The sequence below is a fragment of the Solanum lycopersicum genome, chromosome 3 (genome assembly GCF_036512215.1).
Source record: "Solanum lycopersicum chromosome 3, SLM_r2.1".
Taxonomy (NCBI): domain Eukaryota; kingdom Viridiplantae; phylum Streptophyta; class Magnoliopsida; order Solanales; family Solanaceae; genus Solanum; species Solanum lycopersicum.
In genome coordinates this window covers 54,348,677-54,363,788 of record NC_090802.1, presented here as the reverse complement: position 1 = coordinate 54,363,788, position 15,112 = coordinate 54,348,677, and the positions used below count along the sequence as shown (strand labels likewise).

At 35.5% G+C, this 15,112-nt stretch overlaps 1 long non-coding RNA gene across 1 annotated transcript; it reads left to right on the top strand.

Annotated features, from left to right (window-relative positions):
- The first annotated feature begins 1,422 nt into the window (after positions 1-1,422).
- LOC104646459 (uncharacterized) lies at positions 1,423-5,237 on the top strand. Its single transcript, XR_740563.4, has 2 exons — positions 1,423-2,825; positions 3,005-5,237. It is a non-coding gene; the product is annotated as an uncharacterized lncRNA (long non-coding RNA).
- Positions 5,238-15,112: the final 9,875 nt, after the last annotated feature.

Sequence of the window (15,112 nt, the reverse complement as noted above, 5' to 3'; positions counted from 1 at the left end):
GTTACTCTTTGTATATGTCCGTAAAGACTTTAGCGACGTTGGTTCTAATAGCACTTAACTAATACCGATAAAGACTTTAACAGTCTTTTAATGTTAATATTTAATGCCGTTAAAAATTATTTTTATCATAGTGAATACACGATTTTTTACATGCAGTATTTTATATCTAATAGAGATAACGTTTGAACAAATAAAGTGTTTAATAGAAACAAAGATATATTAAAATGTTCAAATGAAACACGTAAACTACTTCAAAAGACTGTATATGACTTAAGTCAAAAGTCTAATATGACAAATACTTTTATGTAATGTGAACAAGGACCCACAAAGAAATAAAATTAAAGAAAGAACTCATTAAAGAATTTTTTTGAACAAATTTAATTAGTGAAACAAATAATATGACATTACTGTATATTTAATACTTACGAGTTATCATAATGAGTTTTTTTCTAGCCAAATAATTTATGATATTATTTATATTGTAAAATAGATAAACAATTAATTATTGTTAGTTTACTGCCCTAGCACATTCAAATTGATCTAACATACAAGACATTATATCATTTGAAAAACCTCTCTTTTTTTAGTCATAATATCATCAAAAGTTATTCCAATAGATCGACATATTGGACATTCAAAATCTCTTCGTCTTCTTTTTAACCATAATATATATTGAAAAATTTATTCAAATTGATCTCATAATATATCGTAAGTTAATGTATATCATAATATTTATTTTAGTAATTAAGTTTGTTCGTAAAATCTTTTTAATGATGTTTCTTTAAATTTTTTTATTTATAGGATTCAAGTTTATATATCATAAAAGATAAATTTATTTTGTCATGTCAATTTTTTAATGATAAATTTAGATAAGTGATTTTATTGACATAGATATCTAAGTTAAGTGATTTTATTGATATAAAATAAAATTTAATGACTTTATTACATATATTTTAAAAATTGAGTGACCTTTTGAGATATTAACTCAAACTATATGAAAAAGAACTATTAAAAAAATATATATCATATGGGAAATCCTGATAAAATAGTAATTAGTGTCTTTCTTATTATTATTATATGAATCCTTTATTTTTATAAACAGATATCATCAAATAATTATTAGTATTTAATTATTATTCTAATATTTATGCTTTGAAACTTATTAAAGTTGCGATTATTGAATATCTATTTTAATTATTTATAATTGATAAGAACTCTTAATATTTATTAATTTTTTGACTAAAATTTTATTTATTAAATCTTTCTTTATTTGAACTACTTTGAAATCCCAACAACTTTAATCTCAATTACGTATAGTTAACTTATGCAATCAGTTCTATACTAAACTGACTAATGAAAGTAGAACAAGTTCATCGGTGGATTATTTAACTTTATAAATTGAGTATTATTCTTTTCTACAACAATATAATATCCACGTCCTCAAATAAAGAATTGTTTATGATTAATAGAAGTAACTATAATTAATAATAATTATGTGACTCATGTGTAATTATTTATTCATGTTTTCTCTATATATATCGGATGTACAACCCTTAATCAATAAGACTTATTATTATATCATGGTAACAGAGCAAAGGTAAACTCTTCCGAAACCTAAAAAAAAAACCCTAAACCTTCTTCCTCTTCTTCTTCGTTCGCTGCCGATCAAATCAAAAAATAATTCTCTTTTTGTCTGCTTCTCTTCATTAACAATGGCACCCGATCCTCTTGCCACTCTTTCCTCCGGTGTGAAATTGTTTCTTCGCAATCTTCACAATCTCATCACAGAAAAATAACCCGATCATAATTATCCAGCCTGGTCGAATAGCGTCAAGACGGCGCTCTCCGCAAATCTTCTTCTTGGTTGGATCGACGGCACCAGAATAGTACCGCCAGTCAATATAACTGTCACGGACAAAGATGGTACAAACTCGACAGAACCAAATCCCGCTCATATGTCGTGGGCTCTTATCGATGCTCAAATTCATGCCTGCCTTCTCGTTGTGATTAGCCCGCAAATTCAGAAGTATGCTCGTGGCTTTACTACTTCTGGGGCTCTTTGGAATGCTCTTGCTACCCGCTTTAATTCCTTATCTACAGCCCATGTTTTTCAGTTGCGTGATCGTCTTCACACCCTTCGCAAGGGCACTCGCACCATGGTCCAATATCTAGACGAAGCAGCCTCGATTATCTCTGATCTTGATGCCCTCAATGAAGTTGTTCCCGAATGAGATGTCATCAATGCTGTTGTTCGGGGTTGCCTGCTGAATTTTCCTCTCTAAAACAGCATATCCGCTATCACGATGGTCCACTCACACTAAATCAAATTTCGGGCTGGTTGAATGCAGAAGAATTAAACCTTGCCATGGAATCCAAATTGTCCCTCGCTGACTCGACAGCTCAGCCAACCGACACTGCCCTTTACGCGGCTGGACAGCATGGTGGCAGCCGTCCAGGCAGACGCGGTGCACACCGCGGCGGAGGCAGAGGACGCCAGCAATCCATCGTTCACAGCAGCAGTTCTGGCCGCAGCAGATCTGACCAGGACAACAGACGTGGTGGCGGCGGCAATCTCTCTTCAAATCGCGACCTGCCCGTGTGCCAAATCTGTGAAAAGTGAGGCCACGCGGCTCGCGTATGTTGGTATCGCTACGACGAGCAATCTGCTCCTGCTCCAGACGGCGGGACTCGTGCGATGCATGCATCTACAAGCAACTCTTCAAGTGATTGGTATCTGGATACTGGTGCAAATTCTCACGTGACGCCTGATTACTCTCAACTCCATAATCCGACTTTCTATTCCGGCGCCAACACAATCACTGTAGGTAATGGCCAATCTTTACCCATCTCCAATACAGGTTCTGGCTATGTTTACACCCCCACAAGTACTTTCTCATTGTCCACGCTACATCACGTCCCATCCCTAACATCCAATCTTCTGTCTGTCTATCTGTTTACCAAAGAAAATAACTGTACTCTTCTTTTCAATGCCCATAATTTTCAGATAGTGGACAATTTAACCAAACAGATCCGGTACAAGGGGCGCTGTGAGCAAGGTCTATACACTCTTCCTTCCAAGCTATCTGCGTCTATCTCATCTTAAATTTTTCTAGGAGAACAAAATGAAGCTAATTTACAGCTCTTGTCATATATCTATAATTGCTTCCAATAATTATGAATATATAGTGAATTTTTTGCCCAAACAAGATGTCCAAATAAGAACATCCATGCCCAAACCGATAAACTATTCATACCAAAAGGGTTATATCCATTGATAAGTTGTGAAGAGTTTAACCATAAATAATCCCTTCATCAGTTGCTAATCAAGCCATTCGTTCCTCAACCTGGCACCGCCGACTTGGTCATCCATGTGCCGAAGTCACTAAGTCCATTATGTCTGTCTTAGGTTTTTCATTTTCCACTAAGGACCATTGTGAGTCATGTTATGTAGCCAAATCGAGTCGTTTACCGTTTATCTTATCTAATACTAAGGCCACAGCGCCATTTGAATTAATACACTCTGATGTTTGGGGTCCAACCTCCATCTCCTCTTTTAATGGTTTTCGTTACTATATTTGTTTTGTTGATGATTATAGTAAATTTACATGGCTTTATCCCTTAAAACGCAAATCTGAAGCATATTCGGTTTTTGTAAATTTTGAACGCATGGTCAAAACCCAATTCAACTCCAACATCAAAATCTTTCGCAGTGACAATGAAAAGAATTTTTAAACAATGCCTTTGGCTCTTTTCTCCATTCTCTTGGCATTATTCATCACACATCTTGCCCCTATACTCCTGAACAAAATGGTGTTGCCGAACGCAAACACCGTCACCTCATTGAAACCGTCGTCACTCTCCTTCATGAGTCTCATCTCCCTGCATGAGGCGTTGGCCACTGCCAACTATCTCATCAACCACATGCCCAAACCCTCCCTCTCTAACACATCTCCTTATGAATGTCTCTACACACACCGTTCGGATTACACTCACCTTCGCCCCTTTGGTTGTCTTGCCTATCCTTGGCTACGCCCTCACACTCAACACAAACTTCAACTCCGGTCCACACCATGCATCTTTCTAGGCTACCATCCCTCCATAAAAGGATACAAATGTTTTGAACCCATCTCTCAAAAAACATATGTCTCTCGTCATATTCGTTTTATCGAGGAGGACTTTCCCTATCCCCGGTTAAGTTCTGTCACTGCCACGTCCAACCCACTCGGTATTACTCCAATCTTTCCACCGAGCTCACATGGCCTTGTACCAGCACCCATTAACCCATCCATCATACACACACCACCCAATCCCAACACTCTCATCCCATCTGGATCACCCAGCACCCACAATTTACCCATCCCACCAATTTTCAACCCTCCTCATTAACAACCTCCACCAGCTGAAACAGCACCACCTCCACCCCCACCCCCATCCCCTTTACATCACATGCAAACCTATTCCAAATCCGGCATTTTCAAGCCCAAAGCCTACACCACCACTTTACCTGCTCCCTCTCCCTCTGAACCTATTACCTACAAACAAGCATCTACCAACCCCCTTTGGTGTCAGGCTAAGGATGATGAATACAGGTCTCTTATTAATCAACATACTTGGCAATTGGTACCAGCACCCAGACATCGAAAACCAATTGGTTGCAAGTGGGTGCACCGCATCAAACGTAATGCCGATGGATCCATCTCTCGTTACAAAGCTCGACTAGTTGCGAAGGGTTATCATCAAGAGTATGACATTGACTATAAGGAAACTTTCAGCCCAGTCGTCAAGCAGCAGACTATCCTTCTAGTCTTGTCTCTCGCTCTTCATAATGACTGGCCCCTACACCAGCTAGATGTGAGCAATGCTTTTCTCCATGGCACTCTCGACGAGGACATTTATATGGATCAACCGCCTGGCTACGTTGATTCCGCCACCCACATCTTGTCTGCAAGCTCAAGAAGTCCCTCTATGGTCTCAAGCAGGCCCCCCGTGCTTGGTATAATCGTTTCTCTTCCTTTCTGTAGGATATTGGTTGCCGAACGTGCACTCATGACACATATATCGGATGTACTAAATATTTCTCGTGTGTTTATTTTTTTGGTTCATATATTAGTATCTCAAATAAAGAATTGTTTATGATAAATATTTCTCGCGTGTTTATTTTTTTGGTTCATATATTAGTATCATTCATATGTAGGACAATTGATCAATTCAATTTAATATATTTAGTCATTTTTATATATATAATTTTTCTTTATTAGCTTTTGTATGACACTTTATTATTTCGATTTCAACAACATGCTCACAATTTGAGTTCAGTCATATTCTAAAGGTTCATTAAGAGTTGACGTAATTCACATATTTGATTATTATGTAATTCTCTTATATATCTTTGAAAGTACGTAATTTCATTATTTGATTTATCGTCAATATTGTTAATGGAATTAGACTATTTTCAACATACACTTTTTCATTTGTCGTAGCGTAAGGCATACGTTTTATCTCAAAGAGGAAAATATGTAAAATTAAAGAGGATCATATCTTTTAAGTAGAATTTTTATATTACAAATATTACATTATATTTATCAAGGTTTTGTAGTTGATAATATATCGTACAAACAACAATATTTTTCTAAATACATTTATTATTAATTAAAATGATACATACATGTAAAGCACGTACACTTAGTTACTAATATATTTAAAAGCATAAAGGTCCTTTGAATTGTTGATCGATCTTTTCATCATATCAGTAACTTTTTAAAATGACTATTAAACCTTCCTATTTAAAACTCTAATCATTAATTAGATAGACGTAACATTTATTTTGACTCCAACTGTTATTTTCTAATAATTTAATCTTCTTGTGTATAGTTTTACTAATTGACGTGAGATACACGTACAAAGTATCTAAGCTAGATTTTATTCTTTTTGTATGTATTTATTATTTATTAATATGACATATACGTACAAAGTCCACACATTTAACTAGTCTTTTAATAAATTGAATCAAATATTTTTAGTATACAAGGAACAAAGTAGTATAAACGAGTACTACAGTTTACTTACAAACTGATACAAAGAGACAATAATTGTGACTTTTCATACTTGTGTAGACCGCCTGTGTTTATTTTATTTTTTTAATAACAACAACATAATAAAGATTATGATAGAAACGATGAATCTTTTGTGTTTACATGCGTAGAGACACTTTTGAAATACAAGAGGTCAGTGTCCGCAGTACCTAATAGCTCATTCAACAACAATTGAGTGAGGGCGACCATTGGTGTCCCCCACCTTGACAATGTGTGACCTCGCCTCAAGTTCACAATTAGCATAGACCTCTCCGACTAGGTGAAAAATTTTAGTCCTAATCAATTCATCATCCATACAATTGAAGCAAACACAACAATAAGTAAGAAAGGCAATGGGTTGCGTCACCAACATGTTAAAATAGTAATAGGTATATACAATCCTCCTTAGAATATGAAGAGGAATAGTATATAGTGTCCTAGCTACTTAGAAAAGAATTGTATTGTAGTATCCTAGTTAGAAAAGGAGTCTATTGTAGTGTCTCTATGTAATAATGTAGATACAACAATTCAATAAGGGAAAAAAGGTCTGATATACCCCTCAACTTTGTCATTTAGAGCTGATATACCCTTGTTATGAATGTGGCTCATATATATCCCTACTTGTAAACAATTGACTCACATATACCTTTTTTTCTCTAACGGAAATGAAAAAAATAATTTTAATCTAAAATTTTATTATTTTTTTCAAAAAATATAATCTCATATGAGTAAATTTAATCCTCGTCAAACATTTTTTTTGACTTTTTTGTTTGAATGACTAATTTATAATTATTATTTTGATAATCAAATTTATTTATGTTTTACTAATATACTTGTAAACCTTATTGTAGATGACCAAATTTTTTCTTTGAATACGAAATTAAATTACCATACACGCACAAAAAATAGTTTAATTTTTTTTCTTTAAACTAAGGAATGAAAGAAAAAAACAAAATAAGAATAAGAAACTCAAATAATTATAATAAAAGAAGTCAAAAAATAATTTATATATGAAAAAAATTAAAATATACCTTGAACTTTGATAGAAGAATCATATATATCCCTGAATAATTTTTTTAAAAAAAATTAGAAGTAATAAATATAAATTTTAAACTAATTATTAACTTCCGTTAAATGAAGGGTATATATGAGTCATTTTGTAATGTCAGGGGTATATGTGAGCTGTTTGTATAACAGTAAGGGCATATATAAGCTTTTTTTTATAACGAGGGGTATATTAGCTCCAAATGAAAAAGTTGAGGGTATATCAGACCCTTTTCCCATTCAATAATATTGTTTTCCTATATTTTTCATATGGTGTCAGAGCCTCTATGATCTTGGTAGAAAATCAAAAAAACTTTCACTGTCGGCGGGTGGTTATTACTCATATATATCGACCGTCTGGCCAACGATGATGTTAGCAAAAGTTGAGTCACCATGTATCTTCAATGACTACCTTCTTAATTCTAATTTTTTTTAGCAACATGTCATCTTTTCGGTGACTACTTTTTTCATATTTAATTTATGTAGGCACTGTGTCATCTTTTTTGTGACTACTTTTTCATAATTAATTTGTGTAGCACCTTGTCATCATTCTGATGATACTTTTTCATAATTAATTTGTGTAGCACCGTGCCACCATTTCGGTGACTACTTTCTCAGATTTCTGATTTGTGCAACACCGTGCCATCATTTCGGTGACTACTTTTTTATATCCTATATGTATAGCACCATGTCATCCTTCCGGTGACTATTTTTTCTATTATTTGATTTGCGTAGAACCATGCAACTCTCCAACTACTTTTCATATTTGATTTGCGTATTATCGTGGATTTTCCAAAATATTCTCATATCTAATTTGCATATTGCCATTTATTTTTTTGGTGACTCCTTTTATTTGATTTGCGTAGTTTGACTCGTCTTTTTGATGATTCCTAAAATATGATTTGCGTACTTATTCCAATCTTATCCATATAATTTCTCGATCGTGACAGCATTTTGACCCACACGTGTACTTTTATTTCTTAGATTGTGACTACTTTCAACCATTAAATCTAATACTTCGACGTATGAGTATGACCAGTTTTTCAGTGACTATCTTTTTTAATATTGACTTATCTTATTGATTCCAACACAATCCATATACTTTATACTAGGATCGCTGCGTTGTAAAGAAACCGATATGGAGCAACCACCTAGTTTTGTTGCTCGTGGGATTCTACTACCTTATATGTCGATGGAGAAAGTACTCTATGGTCTGAAACAATCTTTGCAAGCTTGGTTTGGGAAGTTCAACACTGTGATTTTATCATTCTACGTTTTATCAACTTTATGCGTCAAATTCGTATTTCATGAAAAGACCAATCACTTGAGATTGACCGAAATTATGCATCAAATCTAGTATTTTATGAGAAGGCTAAACACATAGAGATTGACTTTCAATTTCGAGAGTCGAGTGATCAACTTACAGACATCTCATGAAACCCCTCATTAGTCCTCGTATTAATTACATTTGTAACAAACTAGATATATATGATTTGTATGCACTAGCTTGAGGGGGAGTGTTAGAATAGTAATAGGTATAGACAATCTTACTTAGAATAGGATAATGACTAGTAATAATAGTAGTATATAGTGTCCTACTTAAAAAATGATTGTATTGTAGTGTCTATAAATATGATCTCTGTGTAATAATGTACAACGTCTTATTTTTTTTTTGTGGCTCGACTCTTCTTTCCTTTTTTTTAAAGCTCCTAACCATTACAATCAATTGAAAATCTAAACTAAGTCTAAAATTCAAAACTAAGAAAACAAAACAAAGCATCATCTAATACACCAGGTCACAAGTTGCTTCCCATGTAGCGCTCGACCCAGCCCGTGAATTACTCATCATTCAACTCGAGTGCTTCTTGATCTTGATCCAAATCATTCCCTAAGTAATATTTGACATGCAGTCCATTCACCAAAAATGTGGAGCTCTTGTCTTTATTCGTTATCACCACATCACCATCATGCGTCATCCTCACCACTTGGAATGACCCACTTCACTTAGACCTTAGTTTTATAGAAAACAACTTTATTCAAGAGTTAAAAGAGTAGGACTTGCTTGCCAGGGTCAAAAGTGCAAGGGGCAACGTGCTTGTTGTGCCACCTCTCTATCTTCTCTTTGGCGTTCTTATGAGTATGGAGCCTAAACTCCTCAAGTTCATGCAGTTGCCCTATCCTCTTCTTACTGGACAACTTAGGGTAATGATTCAGCTTCTTGATTGTCCAATACGCTTGGTGTTCTAACTCTACCGGAAGATAGCAAACCTTACCAAACACTATGAGATAAAGAGAAGTCTCTATTGGTGTTTTGTACGCCCATAGTGCATTATCAAGCTTCTCAGCTCAATCCTTTCTCTGTGCATACACAGTGTTTTATAGGATTTGTTTCACTTCTTTGTTTGATGCCTTCACTCAGCCACTAGTATGTAGGTGGTAAGTTGTAGCCACCTTATGGCGAAACTCATACTTAGCCAATAGATTTCTCATCACCAATTGATTTATGAAGTGTTTCCCCCCAACGCTGATATAATAGCTTTTAAAGTGCCAAATCTGGTGACTATATTTTTTCATAAGCTTAATAACAACCTTTGAATAATTTTTGGGTAGCGCTACGGCCTCAACCCACTTAGACACATTATTCACCGTCACTAAAATGTATTGGTTCCCATTGGATGGTGGGAACTAATAAGTTTGAAAAGTTGACTCATTTGAGGCCTTTTTAGTTCAACAAATAGTGTCCTCAATGCCTACTTATGTTCGTATTTGATGATATTTTGATGTTTTATAGCTACAAAGGATAAAAGACAGAGAAAGAATGAATATGTGAAAAGAGACAAAAAACACATTGAAGAGAGGGTAAACCCTGCTAAGGATCACCTATAACGATGGGCGAATTGTCCTATAGGTTTTTTAACGACCTGTTTAGTCGTTTTGAGCAGCAGATTTTATTTCTGGAAAAACTGGCTGAGACAACGGATCCCACGACGGACCGTCATGGGCACGACGGACCGTCGAGGGGGTCTCGTTCCAAAACACTTAGATTTCTGAAATTTGGGTACTGAAATCGACTCTCTGAACTTCGTGACGGAATGGTAGGACGGACCGTCACAGGCAGGACGAACCGTCACAGGCGTGACGGGCCGTCACAGATCCTTTAGTGAAATTTAGTCTCTGAACTTTGTGATGGAAGTAGCAGGACGAACCGTCGCAGGAACGATGGGCCGTCACAGACTGCGTAATCCCAGGCTGGGTCGGATTTTTGTTAAATATTTTAAAGGGCGTTTTGGACTATTCTGGCTATAATTATAAATCTAGTGGGTTAATGTTAATAATTTAACTACTGGAGGGTTAAAGGAGATAACCTTGAATTAATTAATGGGTTAATTCATCATCTCTTATACTTAATTATATGCTAATTAGGGTAAAAGAAAGAGCGTTGAATAAGAAAAATAGAAAGAACAGCGAGAGGGAGAAGAACGATCGAGAGAGAGGAGAAACGAAGAGGAAAACAAAGCTTTGGGGAATTTGCTTGCTTGATCACTAATCTTCGGTGGAGGTAGGTTATGGTTTTTAAGCTATTCGTAGTTAACTCTTAATAGCGAGTGATATGTATTGGGTAGTGTTGTAAACCCTTCTATATGCTTAATTGTATGCTTGCATGGATGTGATGATATAAATGTGATGAAATAAGCATGAAGAAGCTATTGAATCCTAAATATTGAAAACCTCTTGTTAATGATGATGCCTTGGTATAAAAGAAGGCTTGATGAATTAAAAGAATGAGGTTAGGGGATCGGGTGTCACGAACCGACACGTAGTAATAGGGGGATCGGGTGTCACGAACCGACACGTAGTATTAGGGGATCGGGTGTCATGAACCGACACGTAGTATTAGGGGGATCGGGTGTCACGAACTGACACGTAGTAATAGGGGGATCGGGTGTACGAACCGGCACGTAGTATTAGGGGATCGGAGTGTCACGTTTCGACACCAGGATAGTAAACAGAATGAATCTTGAGTTTTGCTAATATACTCAGATTTAATGAACCTAGTTCCCAAATGAGTATGGTATGGAGGCTTGCATCCTCAGGGTGTACTTGGCGTTATTATCAATGATTCATGTACTTGTTGTTGCTACCTGTTGAGTATTGTAGTTGATTTTATGATATTATCTGATATATATTGCCTTCTATTTTGAGTTGGTCGATGATATCTACTCAGTACTCGTGTTTTGTACTGATCCCTACTTGTATGTTTTCCTTTTGTTCATTGTGGAGCGCAGCAAACGTACCGTCGTCTTTAACTCAACCGCAACTCTAGCCAGTCTTCATCATGTCAGATTTCAGGGTGAGCTAAAGCTTCTAGCTTGGACTGGATCTTCTTCTTTATGTCTTGATGCCTCGAAGTTCTGGCATAGACTAGCTATTATTTATGTTTAGTTTCTTAGATACTCTTAGCTTTAGTAATTTGAGGATAGATGTTCTTGTGATGATGACTTCCAGATTTTGAGGATAATAATAAGTGTTTGAGTTTTAGAAATTATTAATCTATTTTTATTAATGAGTTTTAAGTCTTCCGCATTGTATTCTGTTTATTATGGTTAAAATGTTGGGGTTGAGATTGGTTGGTTCGCTCACATAGGAGGATAAATGTGGGTGCCACTCACGACACGTTTTGGGTCGTGACAGGTTTGGACTTCGCCTAAAGTGAAATTGTTCACTTCTGAATATATTCAAGGAGGGTGCACAGTGCAAAGTGTAAACGACGATTCACAAAAGTAGTTGGGCGATCTAAGAGTTCCATCGGCGAAGGTGACTGACTAGTGAGTTAAAATGAAGGTTGAATGGGTGTAAAGGTGGTAATCGATAATTTGATGAATGTGAAAGGCTGACTTAATCGAGTTCGCCAATTGATATTCAAATACCTTAAGCCTGAAACCAAGAAAGGGTGAGCTGAAGAACAGAACATTGATTCGCCGTATCATGTAGGCTAGCCCAACTAATATAACCAACTAGGTTGCACATGGAATTTCAAACTAATTTTTGGGGAAATTATAAATAGCTCAAACGATAGAGAAAATGTATCTTTTTTACAGCTGGACTTTTATATTTTAGTGATTCTAGCTTTTCATTAGGATAAATAGACTTTCTACTCTTCTCTTAGCTTAAGGGTTTGAACAATCATGTAATTAACGATTTAGGGTTAAATTCATAGTGGTGTTTGAAGATTATTGTTGATTATCAACATTTTAATGGCTGAAAACATCATGGATATAATTTCTTTAGCTTCTATGATGTTTAGCTAAAATGTTGATTATAGGGATGTGATAATGGAGTAGGATGCTAATTTAATTTAGTGGGTCTGGTGTCTTGCGTTGTTTTTCTACTATATAATCATGGATTTGAGATATTTAACATGAGGATAAATTATGGTTTAAAGTTGAAAACTTAATCCTGGCTTATATTTTTGATTGATGCTTGAAAGAGACTTATTTGTGTGCATATATGGAAGTGTTTCATAATTTATTTCTTAGTTGTTTGATTAGTTGCTTATACTCAGTCGGTCTAACGTACTGAGTACATGTGACTTGTACTCACCCCTACTTCTATTATCCTTTTAATGTAGATCATAGTCAAGGTGATCTACGTAGCGATTGATTAGACCTTTCAATTTCTTCTCTTTCAGAGTTGTGGTGAGATCCTACTTTTCAGATCTCTATTGGTCTCCATATATCATTTACAGTCTTTAATTTCTTTTCAAATACTTGAAATGTTATCCAGATTCTAGAAATGTATTAGATGTTCTTTACACTTAAACTATCATGTTTTAGAATCTTTTTTGTTTCCCTTTGAAAGTCATGTATGTGTCATTTCACTTGGCTTACATAAATTTTGGGGTTCTTGAGGTGTGTGACATCATGACCTTGGATTTTAGGTCATGACAGGATAGGACTGGAAGAAAATGACATAAAAGAGGTTATCTTTGAAGGATCATAGTAAACAAAAGGGATCCAGATAGAGCGTCCTATGAAACAACAGTAACAAGTATTATCCAGACAGACATCGTTCTTGTTATACCATAAAACTGCTATAGGTAAGTGGAAGCATTACTCACTAAATAAGATTTGATATGCAACAGCTGAGATGAAGTAGAGAGCTAAGAGGAAAAAGAGTCTCCTAAGCAAAATCAAGGTGAAGGAAGTAATAACATATAACAAGTAGTTTGTCTAAATAAATAAAATAACATATAACATGCAGTATATGTTAAGCCAAAACTTGTTGGGTTTTATTTGCCCTGATTTCTTACCATAAATAGTTTTTCCTTTTAGCATTCACAATGTAGTCTTAAGGGCTTTCAGAGTTTTGGTTAAAGGGACAATTTGTGGGTCACAAGCTTGATAGGTTATCGCTTGTGTGAACCTCCAATGTATTCCGAGTGAATTGGTTGAGGTTGTTTCCCTCTGTATTTTGTACTCTCATATTTATAGTGGATTGCTCATCTCCTTTGTGGTCGTAGGTTGATTGACCGAACCACGTTAAATCTCTGTGTCTTCTGGTATATTTCTCGTTGTCTTCTTACTCGTGGTCTTTTAATGTTTTCTTTGCTAGCTTTCGCATTTACACCTGCTTTTTTCGGTCCTAACAAGTGGTATCAGATATTTCTGATCCTAACAAGTGGTATCAGAGCATTGGTTATTGTTGATTGTCGTTTTGAATGATGAAGGCAAATATGAGCAAAATGGTGTGTTTAAATGGTAGTAACTATCATATTTGGAAAGGCAAGATGAAAGATCTTCTATTTGTCAAGAAGATGTATTTACCTGTGTTTGCTTCTACTAAGCCTCAGTCTTTGAATGATGAAGAATGGGAATTTGAGCATTTGCAGGTTTGTGGCTATATTAGACAATGGGTTGAAGATAATGTTAGAAATCATATTGTGAATGAGACACATGCCAAAAGTTTGTGGGACAAGCTCGAGACACTTTATGCTTCGAAGACTGGCAACAACAAGTTGTTCCTATTAAAAAAATTAATGAATATCAGGTATAAAGAGAGCACTCCTATTTCTGATCATATTAATGATTTTCAGGGTGTTCTTGACCAGCTGTCCGGAATGGGTGTAAAGTTTGATGATGAGATACAGGGACTTTGGCTTCTTAATACTCTGCCAGACTCTTGGGAAACTCTTCGAGTTTCTTTGACTAATTATGCTCCCACTGGTGTTATAACCATGGAATATACTAAGAGTGGTGTCTTGAATGAAGAAATGAGAAGAAGATCTCAAGTCTCATCTTCTTCAGCTTCACACTCCGATGTTTTGATTACTGAAGATAGAGGGAGAAACAAGTCCAGAGGTCAGAATGATAGAGGTAAAAGTAGAAGCAAGTCAAAGTCTAAATACAAGAATATATTACATGTGACTATTGTCACGAGAATGGGCATATCATGAAATATTATTATAAGAACAAGAGAGATATGAGACAATAAAAGAGAGAAGGCGATAATGAAAATCGTGTTGCTGTTGTTGCTAATGATGATCTTCTTGTTTCTTGTGATGCAAATGCCATTAATCTTGTTCGTGATGAGTCTAGCTGGTTTGTGGATTCTGGTGCTACTTCTCATGTCACGCCAAAGAAGGAATTATTTTCTTCTTATACTCCAGGTAATTTTGGAACGTTGAAAATGGGCAATAATCATGAAGTTGAAGTTATTGGCATTGGGACAGTTTGTTTGGAAAGTAACAATGGTTCCAAACTAGTTCTTAATAATGTCAAGCATTCTCCAGATGTTCGCTTCAATTTGATTTCTGTGGGATATCTTGATGATGAGGGTTATGTTAATACACTTGGTGTTGGCCAGTGGAAGCTTACTAGAGGTTTGATGGTTGTGGCCCGTGGTGACAAGTTTTCTAACTTGTATGTATTTCATGGCTCCATGTCCAGAGACTCAGTAAATTTGGTGGAGAATGATACTTCATCAGAGTTATGGCATAG